The sequence below is a fragment of the Emydura macquarii genome, unplaced genomic scaffold (assembly GCF_026122565.2).
Source record: "Emydura macquarii macquarii isolate MOO-44397 ecotype Brisbane River unplaced genomic scaffold, CSIRO-AGI_Emac_v2 contig_1253, whole genome shotgun sequence".
In the NCBI taxonomy this organism is placed as follows: Eukaryota; Metazoa; Chordata; order Testudines; family Chelidae; genus Emydura; species Emydura macquarii.
The window spans coordinates 30,285,741-30,300,424 of NW_027131390.1; the positions used below are offsets into that span (position 1 = coordinate 30,285,741).

Here is a 14,684-nt window from a genome sequence, read left to right on the forward strand (position 1 = left end):
TCACTCTCCCCCCCCCCCCCAAAAAAAAGACCCCCTAAAGAACAGCTTTGACAGAGACATCCTTAGGTATATGAAACAAATTCTTTCTTGTCCCAGTAAAGGCAAGTAAGGATACACAACTGAAAGATGATGGCTAAAGGAGTTTCACCCTGGAGTGGACAGGGCTGATGAGATGCAGGCTCCAGAAACGTGATGTCTGTGTCTTTTAGCGTTATCACCCTGTCATCATATTGCCAAGACTTTTCATAATGGTCTTTGCATAACTACCCGCTGACATCTTATCGCATTTGCTAGGATTTTGTGTAGTTACCATACTGTGCACTGTGCAGTATTCTTAGTATGCAAAATATCAGCAAAATGTTTGACATAATGACTCATTACAATTTAAATCTTTTTGTATAATAAGTCTCATTCAAGTCAAGATTCACAGTACAGAACTGCAGGGGTACATTTTTTGCCTGGTGAGAGGAATGAGTCATGAGATTCTCATTATGGTTAATGGAAGGAACACATCTAATGCCACATGTGCTCCCCACAATTCAGGTTCAAATCATATTGGAAAGTGTCTACTCCACAGTTACAACAGTTACATTTCAAACTTAAAAACTTGTCTGTTTCCAATTTGTGGGGAAAATATTGCAAGTATTGCATCTAGAGGACAGCACTCTTGTCCCATGTCTTTTAGCCACAAGGACAAGTAAATCGTTCTACAGATTTGTATGCTGTGGAAAAGTAGCTGAGTTAATATGGCTCTCATTGCTATCATCCTATGTCTACCTCTGCCGTCAGCCCAACATCCTTCCCATCCATCTCTGTTGGGGATAAACCTCAATATTGATGCAAAAATGGTTATTAATACACTATAATTTATTATAACTTAGGTCATTAGGACCTTTTCCTTTTGCCTTGACTGACTTATAGAAAATATATATAGTTATTTTCATATAGATGGTGCTTGGAGAATTATTGCTTATGTTTTAGTTGCCTGTTTTATTAAATAAGGGTTTTCAGACTAATTAAAGAAATTTCTAGGAAGTCTCTGCTTTCTTCCACTAAATGATAGGCAGAAAAATCTTCAAGGAGCATATCAACTCCTGGCTCATAAATCTGTGCTTATTACCTGTTTGTCCAGCTGCAGACCACAGAAAGCAGTTTTATAAGTTTCTCTATTATTGTAATAGTCTATCCTCTACATAGCTTATTTTAGGTAATGTTACACCAAGATATTGGAATATTAGTTATTGTGATTTCTGTTTTTTATAGAGCGTGTTTGGTAGAAGTTTTTAATTGTGAATGAAGCTATTGTAGATTGTAAATCTTGGGAACTGTTTGGAAGACATCCAACAGGAACATCTTTTCAAACAATAAGACACCTTCCCCTTCTTACAGGAGAGAAAGATATTTTTCATCTAGGATTTCAAAGAAAAGTTATGTGTAGGGCAGCACCTGGTTTATCAAAACCACAACAGCTAGGCCAAGATCCTCTTATTTCCAATTCCCCTTCCCCCCCCCCCCCCCCCCACCCCTTCCTCTCTTCACAGAAGAAAATACTCAGTTTAAACCCACACAAAAAATATTCTAGAAATATTCTTATTGAAGAAGTGACTCTCATTAAAAGCACTCTAAAGCCTTCATTCAGTTTATTCTAAGGAAAACATGGATAGTTGGGAAGAGTTCTAGTTACTTCTACCCTATGTTTCCACTTAGGGATGAAAACCTTTGTGTATTTCTTAAATGCTTAAGATGGTATAAGTGCCTTTTGTGAGATGTATTGCAGATATTTTGTATCTCAGTGCAAGCAATTAATGTGATACCTTTCTGATACCATTGCTGTGTGAATAGTAAGGGGTTTTATGTGCCAATATGAAATCAAATGACCTTGCTGTAACTGGTTATTAGTATAAGAAGCTATTTGAATATAGGTTTATATTAATTAGGGAATTAATCTGGTAGCTGGCAATGCAGGCAACACTCTTGATAAACTCAAAAAAGACCAAAAGCCACCTCTTCAGGAATTGTTAAGAACAGAAAATGCCTTCTTTGAGAATTATTGAAGTGAGAGACTCTAAGAATCATGTAAGTTTAGAAAGACTATCTTAAAACTAAGTCATTTATATATAAAGTAGAAATGTTTGGATTCATTTGAAACAGAATTTCAGCTCCTGTTAATACACTGACAGATCTAAAGGGATGTTTCAGAAAATGAACTAAATAAATTAAAGAATTAAAACTCTAAACATTAAAGATGCTCTGAGAATTTCCAGCCACAAGGACAAAAGCAGTTATCACCCTGCTGCAGATGTGTTAACAGATTTCTTACCCATCAGCAGAAAATGCTACCAAGGCCATCCCATAAAGGTGTTGAGTCAACGAAAGGGTGAGAGCAGCTGATATTAAGGCCTTGTCTACACTTGAAAAATAAGTCGACCTAACATAAGTCGACTTACAGCCATCATATTAATTACTGCAGTGGCTGATGTCCACACTACCCTCCTTGGGTTGGTGGAGTACGTCCTCACCATGAGCACTTCCACTGACCTAAGAAGGGCAGTGTGAGGAGATGAGAGATCCGGCTCTCAGCTCCCTGTTGGGAGCTCCACAAGTTCCCATGCTCTGAGCGCATTGCCCCCCCACTCAGCTGCCTAGGGCTTTTCACACTGCTCCCAGCTGATTTTCTTGTCAATTTCAAGATTCCACTGGATGGAAGCGAATGCAGTATCTAATTTGACTTTGTCTTGCCCTATTTATGCCGACATAAGCCTTACGCCTCTCATTGAGGTGGTTTTATTATGTTGGCATATCAAAGGAGTTACATTGGTGGAAGGAGCATTTGAATGCATACACTTCCACTGTTTTATCAACAAGAGCTGACTTTTATGGACTACACTCTCTAGTGTAGACCATTTCTCAGATACTGCCAAGCCCCTGAAAGAGGTGCATGTTCTACTTTCAGTAAGACTATGGGCGAAAGTATAAAATCTCTCTGATTTGAAATACTGACTTGGCAGTTCATCTCATCTCTTTCAAGCAAGCAAACAACAAAAGACAGAACAGAAAAGCCAGCATCAAGAAGAAATAACCTTCTAGTCCAGCACTGCTTCTGCAACCTGATGACACCACCAAGACAGCTGCTTTCCAAATTATTATGTAGATCACATAAATAAAGTATTTGATGATTTATCATTAATTTGATGATTTGCTATTAACTGTTCTTTATTTGATTGGTTTATAAGTATTTTATGCTTTTGCTAGGTTATTTAGTTAATAAAATCCATACAATTGGTAACCCATGTGGTCTGGATGTTTTCTCATCAGACATCAGGGTTCCAGACTGAAGAGCCCCCAGAGGGCAGGCAGAGGCAGAACAAATTAGTGATGGTCCATAGAGCTGCCCCATAAGTCCTCCCATAACTTATGCCAGAACTGGAATACTGTTGATTTTTGAAGGAAAGTGACACATGTAGTGATAATTTTTTCTAACAAGTAACATGGATTCCAGAACCTTTGAAGGGTTGATGCAGTGGATGTGAAAAGTCAACTTAAAGGCTGATCAATTCCCCATAATGGGACTATACTCCTTATATGGTACAAGGAGCCTGAGGACTGGAGGCTGACAGGGGGAAGAGGGAAAACTAGGACTGGTTGATCAAGGGGAGTGGGAGCTTGGACAGACTGGACAAGGAGATTAGGGTAAAAGAATTGAAAGGGAAAACTGGGAGTGGGAGCAGCATGGGGATTCTGGAGAAGTAGGATTAGGACTTGCTGAAAAAGGAGGCTGGGATGAATAGCCAGGGTTGAGAAGAGACAGGACTGGAAGAGGAACTACGGACAAGTTAGAGGAGACATGGCAAAATGGTCTGTGCCCACCAGGGAATACACCTTCCCTCCAGAGCCTGGAATGGACCCCAAAATTCCTGACTCCTACCGTTCATCTGCTGTCAGCAAATATCAGTGGAAACTGACTGGCAAATAGACCCATTGCCCTTTAGTGCTGGTCCGCAGAGGATGACAACTTATCACTTAGTTATTCCATTGGTTCTACTGATGGAGGTGCACATGGGATATCTACAGGTTCCATAGATGAGTGCCAATATGATGCATGGAAATTGTTTTTTTTCTTCAGTTTGCTATTTAGAAACCTAGGAAATTATATGCAAACCTACATGAAAAGAGCAATTTAAGGTTCCTAAATCAAGCATTCAGAAGTTAGGAAATGCCAGATTCAAGGTTGCTTATACAATCTTAATTCAGTCCCCTTCTGTGTTTGCATTATGTGGGAAAAAAATGTACGTAATTAAAGAATATATCACAGTGCATATGCCCAAGTGGGCTGAATTAAGGTTGCATAGATTTTTTTCAACATACTTCTTGTGTCTGTCATATGATATATATTGGGTGGGCAATAGGAATCATAGTTCATTTTATGATTAACTGATTGATCAATTCATGATTAATTTAGTCCGAAGTGAAAATTATTAATCCAAGAACCCAATTCCCATCTTGACAAGACACAAGTAACTCAGGGTGTAGCTGAGGGAAATAATTGAGCCCCAGAAGAGTAAAATATTTATCCATTCCAATCATCTGGGGTTGACAATGTTCCTGTTAAAATCCTTGTAGCCCATCCTGCTATAGAGATACACTGGCTCTGTTGAGTTTTATTGCATATTATACATTTCTGATCTTCACTTCAGAAACCATGAGACTACCTACTGAGTTTAAAGAAAAATCATCATACCAAGTTCACCTTCAAATCATGCTGTATTGCTTTTTGGCTTTCATTCTGTTTATAAATCATAGCATATTGATTCCCCCTTCTTATTGCACTTAATGGTCCATAATGATCATTATTTTCTTTCTCCAAACCATATCAAGTGAATTTCTCCTTTACTTTGAATTGTGATTTATTTACAATAGGTCATTGCCCAGTACTATTGCAAGATGTCAGTTCAGGTTAATATTGTTAAAAATTTACAATAGGTAAAAAAAATACCATTCACTATTGTGTCCTACTATTCATTCTATTGTTGTAAGCACTTTTCAAATATATGCTCTTCAACTCATATTCTACTTCCCAATAAGTTGAACAGTGCATTGTACTCATCTGAAAATTGCTGAGATGATTATATTACACAACGTTTTATCTCTTTCACATCGTTCAGCATTGGCTTCTAATCCCTACTGCACATTGTACTGTGCTGATTCATCCCTCAACTTTTGTAGTACTGGCTGCTGCCCCGAATTACACATCACATTGTATTCACTCCCCAGTTATCTAGGTGCTGTAAAGGAGCACCCAGCCCCACATGTCAAAGCCTCCCCATCAAAGTTATTTTTCCTCAATAATTCTTCTGTCCTTAGTTCTCTAGGCTGTGGTTCAAGTTAGTGATCCATGACCTGGAACCATATTTCTAGCTATATTTCACATAACTGATAAGGATCAAATTAGGCTGATCTTCTTAGAATCTGTATGTTACCTACACCCCCGCCAACTCTCGCTGCCTCCTTGGGTCTTTTAGCTTTCTCTCCTTGCATGTACCTGCTGTAGACCTTTGCCATACTCCCTCCTTGTGATGGAACTCTTCTGTCCATGCTCTTTTTACTAAGGCAATGAGACGGCTGCCTAGGCTCCAGCCAACTCCCCCCATCCCTAAGCTTCCTCTCCTTAGAGATGGCAAGACTTCTCCTTCCTTCAACAAATGCAACACTCACACAACTGTCACTTCCTTAAAACAAGAGTTAAAAGAAACAGAGAATCAGATTAAAATAAGTGGCTTGTATAATGTACCTCATCTAAATATTTAGCTACTTGGTAAGGCAGAGACTATCTTTTTTTTGTTCTAGCTTTGTACGATGCCTAACATAATGGAATCCTGGTCCCTGATTGGGGCTACTAGGTGCTACTGCAGTACAAATAATTAGCCAAAATCCAGACAAGTTAGGCCTCCTCATTTTAGGCCCAGATCCTCGAAGATATTTAGGTAGGTTTACACATGCAGCGGTGTGTAGAGAATGGATACTGCATGCCCAACTAGCATGGGTATGAAGAGTAGTGGAGTCCTAAACAGCAATGTCTCAGAACTGAGGTCTCTTCCAACCTGGCCCGCTAACCCTTCCTAGGCTTCTCTAACTCCATTCTTATGTCCCCATGCTGCTCTAACCTCACCCCTTGGCGCATGTGGCCGGATGCGGCCCTAACCTGAGGGCTGTGAGGGCACGCTAGGGAGGGTGGGGTGGAGGTGGTTGAAGAGTGGAGGGCAGGGTGCTTAGTGGATAGCATTCTGCTGCATTCCAGCTCCACTATGCCACTATTAGCAGTGTAAATGGTGAGGCACTTCTTAGGGGACTAGAGATATACCAGAACCTTAGCATTTGTACCCTACATGGCTCTCTACACACCCAAGGAGTACCTCCCACATCTGCATTGCTTGCTGCCTCCCCAGTCTTTTCCTGCTGCAATGACGGAAACAAAAGAAAAAAATAAATGTCACTAGAAAGCAGTTCCCTGTAGACCTCCCCACTGCTGCAACCAGAGACCCTTCCCCCAAATTGCTTATCAAGCCTTCAGTTAATTATCACAAAAGGTGAGGTCACTTCCACATTCCAACAGGGGTGTTTGATCAGGTATTTGGAGGAAGAGCCAATGTGTAGGTCCCTCATACCAGGATTAGTGTCTCCAAATCACTTCTGTATGATCCCCAGCTTTCCTTTCTCCATGTCCAGCATTTCAAAATTCCTCTTGATCTCCACTTCTTTAGACACTCCACACTGATCAGGGTGAGTGTTTTTGATTTGCATGTCCGTGAGTCTTCACTAGAGGAATTAATTTTCACCCTTCTGTTGAAGAAACATGGTTTCTCTCTCTTTTGACCCCAGATCTCATCACTTTAAATTTCCTTACTCCTTGTATAAATATACATTGCTAATGTCTCTTTAGCAACACCTAGCATTCTATAAGGGAAGGGAAGATGGCAGTGTGATTAAGACTCAGGATTGGGTGCCTTTCCGAAGACAACTTTTCCAGCTGTGTTGAGTGAAGTAAAGGAGCCCTTGGAGAGGTGGTGGTTGCAGGCAATAAGGGCTTAGACAAGATGTTTACCTCTCAAAAGAGAGAAAGAGTCAGATCTTCTAGCTCTTTCTCTAAGTATGTAAAAAGCTGAACAATTTCTTGAGACTTATCTTTTACTTTAAATGCTTCAACTTGTAGTTAATTAACCATGGTTTTTAATATATATTGCCTGCCCTCTTTAGTGTGTTATCTTTCTTTTACACTATGATGTAACTGAAATTGTACTTAAGACTCATTACTTTGGGTGATTTCTCATTATCTGTTTAAATGCAACATTGTGAAATGATTAACACATTTATATAAAATCTGTCCCCATGAAGAATAATCAACTGTCACGTGAGTGGGAAGTAATTGATACATTATTCTGGCATACATTGTTCCTACTTGTAAGGGAGGAACTAAAAACAAAAACAAAAAAATCCCCCCAAAACCCAGAAAACTAAGTTCTGTCATTTGATCAAAGAATGGACTAAGAGAGATTACCAGCTCCATTCCTTCAAATCCCATACATCAACTCCCAAATGACCAAGAAGATATATAGATGCCCATTAAGAGCAATAGTTGAAAAAGTAATCTCAGCAACCTTTATAATTCCTTTTCAACAGTAAAACCAGCCATTTGGTGAGAAGAAGATAATCAGGAGTAAACAACTGGACAAACACTGCTGTCCCCATGGGGAATGCCCAAGTAAATGTGCTTTGCAGAGGGAACATAGTAGCTTGATGCTGAGTAACTGCTCTACTGCCATTGCTACATCCCATGGGTTGTTTCAGTAGGTATGGCTACTGGAGAAGACATATTTCCACATAGCAGTCGACGCCCTACTATTTCTCTGCTGATCTCCAGAGCAGCCGCTTCATGCTGCTACAGGACAGCAGAACTACATACTAATGCAGGTGTTGCAGAATCTACCAAAGCTGCCTCTATGGCTGCCCACTCTACACAGCAGAAACATAGCCCTTTAGAGTCCTCCTCCCCACACACAGAGGGGAAGAGCCATCAAGGAAAGCTGTGAATCAATTCAACAGGCGTACATACTGTACCTATTAGTTGACAGCTGTTTCACACTAACCCCAAATACTCACTCGCATATCCATTTGCTAATTGAGATAAATTCAATTAGCCCTTATACACAGTATTACTGCAGTGTGTGTGGGGTGGGAAAGATGTCATTAAAGGTGATAGCAGGAGAGCACAGTTGCATTTTTGTATAGCAGGCTGCTGAGTGATGGCTGAACTGAGCTTTCAGGTCCTTTAATCTGTGCTGTGATCACCTCTGGAATAGATCAAGGAGAAGCCATCCCTTTTCTGTCTGACAAAAAAGTACTTAGTGCTTTTTCTGTACCAACTGTAGCATTTTATTCTATAAAAGAACTGAATATGGGGCTCAGGTGTGTCCGCCACCTGCTTCCAGTCATCTTGCTTAGTTCTAGACATCATGTTGTAACAAAGGTCTGATTGTGGGAATTGTTGAGACTATCTACTCTGGAGCTTAGTTACCCATAGCATTAGGTCCCAAGGTTACAGTTGTTTAATACTAGAAATAATTGGGCTTTGGGCATCTCAGCTGTGAAGGAAATGATACAATGTTTTTATGCTGTTGTTGTGATTCCAAGGGGAAAACAAGAAAAGGGGATAATTTTGTACAAGAATGGTAGTGTTCTGAATCCCACCTCTCAATGTATTAAGATCCTGGTGTCCAGTAAGTATTTAGTAATACTCTAATAGTGTGATAAATGCTTTCCCAGCAGCCTAGAGACAAGACATCTACCACCATTACTTAATCTAAATAGACAAGGTACAGGAAGCCATGTGATGCGACATAATGATACGTGTGGGATGTTTGATTGAATGGTGAGGCTTGGAACATGCGGTATTGGTTCCCTGATCTGTGTTAGGATTTTTCAATGGGAATTTCATTAGTCTACTTTACTCTTGGAGAGGAGTAGCAGTTTCCAGGGCACAAGAAAGGAGGAGGTCTAGAGAAGCATGAAACATATTACAGCGTAAAGGCCTAAGTTATGCTGAATAAGTCAGGCAAAGGCATTCCATACCTTGTTTTGATTCTCTCTCTTCTCCTTCCCCACACACATAGATTTTGTTGTTAGATTGCTATGAATAAAGGATTTGGAATGATGAAAAGGATAGAAGATAGTATCGAGGGAGAAACATTACCCTAACCATCGGTGTATTTCCCACCATTTTATGCCAAATAATGGATCAGTTCTGGAGGTTCCTCAATCACTCTACTCCCCTTACCATAAATCATCACACTGATTCTCAGTATAAATGGCCCCTGTGCAACTTGCACAGGCCATTCATTTCTGTATCCGAGCAGCTTTTCTCCCACACCACAGACTTCTGGACACTAAACGTGAAACCTGAAATCGCTTAGCATTCATCAAGTTAACAATAGTTATGCTAGCACATGGCATAAATCTGTATTTTGACATGCTGAAGACAGTGTTATCTTTGCTACAATTTAATAAGATAACAGAAGACTTGCATTGCATATAGTTCAACCTGTTGATAAATGCTTTCTACAGCTAGAATCTCCCATTTATTTTCACGCTGTCAGACTGAATCCATAACTGCTGTTCAGCAGCAGATGAGTATGCAGCTTTGCTCTACTGGTAGTGGACTACTAGCAGCTAAGAAGGTACTATATTTCATCAATTTTAGATTGAAACCTGGGTTAATTTGGTTGTATTTTCAATTCAGTTGTCTAAGACAAAACTGTTTTAGAATTATTTATTTTGTTTTCATTTTATGTCAATTTTCTTAAGCTTCTAGGCAAAAAGTCACTGTTTTTCTGGTGAAGAACTTTGTAAGTCTTAAGTTAGCAAAGAATATAGTCATGAATATTGTCAGAATTAATATTAATACAGAATCAGAACCATACCCTTGGATCCAACTGAGCTGCTACTTAGTATTGGTTCTAGTGGGGCAAATGTGCAAGCCATCTTTGCATTTCTCCCAGTGTAGGGGCCAATCTCATCTCCAGTACAAGTTAGAGCAGCCTCAGAGTTTATGGCCTAGCAGCCATTATATAGCCGCAGATTGTCAGAATACTGCAGTCATGTTCCCGCCTGTCCCACGGTAAGAAGTGCAGCCAGCATGGGTCAATTCCAATATCCAAGAAGAATGCACAGCTGTTCTAAGTACAGCATTTTTGTACTCTATGCACTTTCCAAAGTGTATGTGGCTTTAAAAAAAAGAAAAAGAAAAAACAAAAAACCCTGAGTTTTGCACTCAAAATGAGCCACCTTCAAAATATTTTACTCTGGATCTGAACTATCAGTGCTTCTAAAACTAACAAAACGTAAGTTAGATTCACAAACCGTTACCTGCTCATGTGCACAAATAAAACTTGTGGTCTTTGAAAATACTCTTGCCAGAATAAGCCTTCAAGTTGCTTAGTTCAACAGTAAGATTAGTGCCCAGGCAGAAATCTGGTATAAATTGGAAAAAACTTCATTCATGTGCGTGAGGTAGGGCTTGGGTGGAAAATATTTGTTTTTTATTCTTTAAGTTATTTGTAAACAGTTGAATAATTAAAGGCCTTTGTTTTTGGTGTCTTAGGAAAACACTGAAAACCATAAGGGATGGGGAACTTTATTGAATTATAAATCTTCTTCCTCTGCTTCAGACAGCTTCCTGTATTCTGCCAATTTCTTTCCAAACAGCCATGTTTAGTTTTGCTTTCAAGGATTCTTGCCACAGAGATGCTTCATTCATTTTCCTCAGTGTAAATATACAATCTATAAAAGGTGACTTGAACTGGATTGGAGAAATAAAGGCCTGAACTTCTCATCCTAGACCCAGCAGGCACCACGCAGAAAGTGCAAGCTAGGACAGTAGTACCCAACCTTTACTCTGCTGCAGCACACTTCAAGCTCCAGGGACCTCTTTTCCCCATGCCCAGCCAGTGGCTGCAGGAGGGGGGCAGAGGAGCCAACTCGTTGTTCACACAGGAGGGGAGGAGGGAAGAGAGGGAAATTGAACTCTGATTTGTCGCTCTGCCCCTCGAGGAGACGCAGCAGTGAGGTAGATGGCCAATCAGAAGGCGGCTCCACCTCTCTTGTTCTCACATGTACTTTTTCAAAAAATTCCTCGGCACACCAGTGTGCCATGGGCACACCAGTTGGGAAACGCTGAGCTAGTAAACAATCACCTACATCACCAGGGAGATCTCAAAACCTGGACATTGGTCTAGTCCCCAAGGCAGAGATGAAGATAAGTGGCAAATGAATCCACAACTGGTGTGATGAGAACACCTGACAGCAGGCATGACTACAAGATACTTGTGACATCGGTCAAAGGAGCACTTTTATTGCCTGACAAGTGAGAAAGTACTAGTGACTCTGGGGACTGGATTTGTTGATATCCCTATCAGGAACCAAGAAGGGGTACAAACACTCCCCAGCAGCTGAGTGGGGAGGGAGAGAGTGGGGAGGAGGTAAGGACTAACCCTTATTGTCTGACAGTAGCCGGGAAATAGAAAAGAGAAACAAAATCTTGGGAATGTTCTTGTTAACTTGCGAGGTTTGCAATGCAATTTTATGCTTAGACATGATGCTATTACACAATAAGGCAATGCTCAGACGTATTAGGGGGCTGGACTATCAGAACATCACAATACTGTTATTACATGACTACCTGCAACTGCTTTGTATTACCAACTGGGGGCTGGTCTACACTTACGTGGAGATTCGGCGGCAGTCGACGGGAGTTACGCAAACTACGCAGAGTAGCTTGCATAACTCATGTCAACTGCTCTGCTTCCCTTCTGTGCGCTGTTTACGAGACTTGAGGGGGTGGTTTACCGGCGTCGACTTCCTGATCGATTGAGCGGGTCTACACTGACCGCTCAATCGATCCAGAAAGATTGATCTGATGGCGGTGAATTTGCCGTCATCAGCATAGACATGGCCTGGCTCTCCAGCTCAGAGTACCACTGATCCAGTGAGGCTGTTAGTGCATCCATAGTTCATTTTGTGTTAATACTTCCATTTCAAACCTCTGCATCAGGACTTTATAACTAGGTAATAAAATCTGACTCCAGGATGGTACTTGGCAAATAAACAATACCTATGAACAGATTTTTTTTTTTAAACGGAATTTATATTTTCATGAAGTTTGCACTTGCAGCTGTCATGCAAGCTTCATTTTGTTTGGCTACCTGACAACTTTTATAGTGCTATTGGTTCTAAAGTTGTTCCCCCTCCCCCCCAGCAGTTCGGAGAAAAAGCTGATAAGGTTCTTTCCACAGTTTTACATTGAGCCCTGCATAAGCTGGGATAGCTCAGCCCTTCGTCAGCTTTGACACCTAAGTTCACTCCTCTTAGGTAACAGAAGATCAATGGCACCATAAAAGCAAATTTATCTTATTCTTACTTTTAGCTTGTCTAGGAGCAAAAACGTTCGGTGCTGGGAGAATGATGTCACTGTAGTTGTATCATAATTTTCCAGCTACTGTATTGCAGTGGTAGGCAGGCACTTTGTGGCATACAGTATATTTCACTTTCCCAGCTGTATTTATTCAAAGAGCATGTTTATTACAAAGACATGTTAAAAGTGAAAATAAAACAAAATAAGTGTTCCTGGATGCCCCCATCCATCATTAGAAGCTATCTGAATCACAGAGATGCCATTGTATCATGCAGGCGCTTTCTCTATCCCCAAGGCTTTCAAGCCAATCTTGTTACTGCATCTGAATTGTTCCCCTGATTTGGGCTAAAATGAAATGTACAATTTCTCAATTCCTCAGCAATTTAAATTAATCAACAGAACTGAAGTATGCATGTTTCCCTCTCCAAATGGCTTTTTCCCCGGCAAATCACTAAAAAGGTGTCCCATAATAGGCTATTATGCAAATATTATTGTTTAACCACTTCTAAGACAATGACAGTCTTGTGTTGCTAGCCAATTTCCACAAGTTACTAAAGAGTGAAGAATAATGCAAGTTAACTGTCATGAGTCTCTGTTAGACAGTTACCACCTGCATTTCACTGCTACTGCTTGATCGATGGCCATCACCTGCAAAGCAAAGGCCCCAACTCACTTTAAGGCCACTTAAAACAAGTACATTCCACTATGCTCACGCCAGAATTATGTTGGCTCTCTTTGACATAACCCCAAGCATTGAGCCACCAGGGACAAAGTCTAATAGGGGTATGTGAAGTATTGCTGCACACCTCTGCAGGGATATCACCGGGCAGCCAATACAAACAGAGGCAGTGCCAGTCCGGATGGGTATGGCTAGGGAAGCCAGTGGTTATGCTAATAGAGCACATTTCTGATCAGACTTCACTAGCACATCTCCTTAAGATTCCTTATTTCGTCTGTCACTCCATAGGTGCTACAGGAACTTTGCATTAATAAGAGTCAATTTGGCTGGCTTACATTGTTACATTTCAAAGTGATTAATAGTTAAGGGTCTCATCACCCTCTTCTGAGGAAAAAACACACCACCACAGTGATGTTTCCATTGCAGAGTTTCTGCTGAATTCTTGGGTGTGCATTAGTGAGTGACTGCTGAATGCTCTTCCCAAGCAGGAAACACACAGTGTCTGGGCGCCTGCATGGAAACACTGACTTGAGGCAGAACTTGCCTTGGGAGCCCATTTAAAAAGAAAGTTTGTGAAAGTTGGGGTGAGAGAGAGAAATGGTAGAGCGGTTACAGCACCAAGCAGCGCTAGCTTTTCTTGGGTTCCCCATGGCACTGGGGTGGGCTGTGGGACAATTTGTATACCAGTGAACCTCACACTTACTGAATCAGCCAGGCAGCACAAGAGGACATCTAAAGACATTTTAAAGAAAAGTTCAAGACATTTTCCTGCAACATCGCACTTAGTAAACTACTTCCTCGTTCATGGATACTCAGATCCATGGATACAAGTGGCCTTTCTGTGGGACCCAGAGATGAAATTTCAGGTAGCTGTCCACATCTTGGAGATGAATGCATGGCTGCACAAATGGTGTTGACGGGAAAGCTTTGGCTTCTTCAGCAATGGGATGCTAGGAAGACATGGGATGCACCTGATGAAGAAAGGGAAGAATATTTTTGTGCCCTGACTTGCCAACCTAGTGAGGAGGGCTTTAAATTAATTTCAAAGGGGCAGGTAACAAAAGCCCACAGGTAAGCATAAAAAAGGTGACCTTAGCAGAGGACTAGATGTTGGGGGTGGGAGAAGAGGGAAGATGTGGAAAATTGCAATAGGGTCATAAGAGTACAGAGGGAAATCACGGAGGGAGTCTTCCCAACATCTTAAATGTTTCTTCACAAATGCAAGGAATATGGGGACTAAATAAAAAAAAAACTGGCAGTGTATTAGTACATAAGCTAAATTTTGACTTGGGCATCACAGAGACTTGGTGGGGCATATCTCATGACTAGAATATTGATAGCTTTTTCAGGAAGGACAGGCAGGGAAAAAGGGAGGAGGACCTATAAAGAACAGTTAAAAAGAGTGGGCATGTTTAGACTTGAGAAAATAAATCTGAGCCAGACTACTGTAAGTTTTTGATGAGAAAACCCTTTTTGCTTCTAAGTTCACTGAGCTTGTTAACTTAGGTATAATTTGCCATTTATCTTTTTATTTTCTTTGTAAGC

General features: G+C 40.8%; 1 long non-coding RNA gene across 1 annotated transcript in view; it reads right to left on the reverse strand.

Moving 5' to 3' along the window:
- Positions 1 to 14,684, reverse strand: part of LOC137153996 (uncharacterized) — an 83,008-nt gene that overhangs the window by 24,127 nt on the left and 44,197 nt on the right. The gene's annotated exons all lie outside the window — the stretch shown is intronic.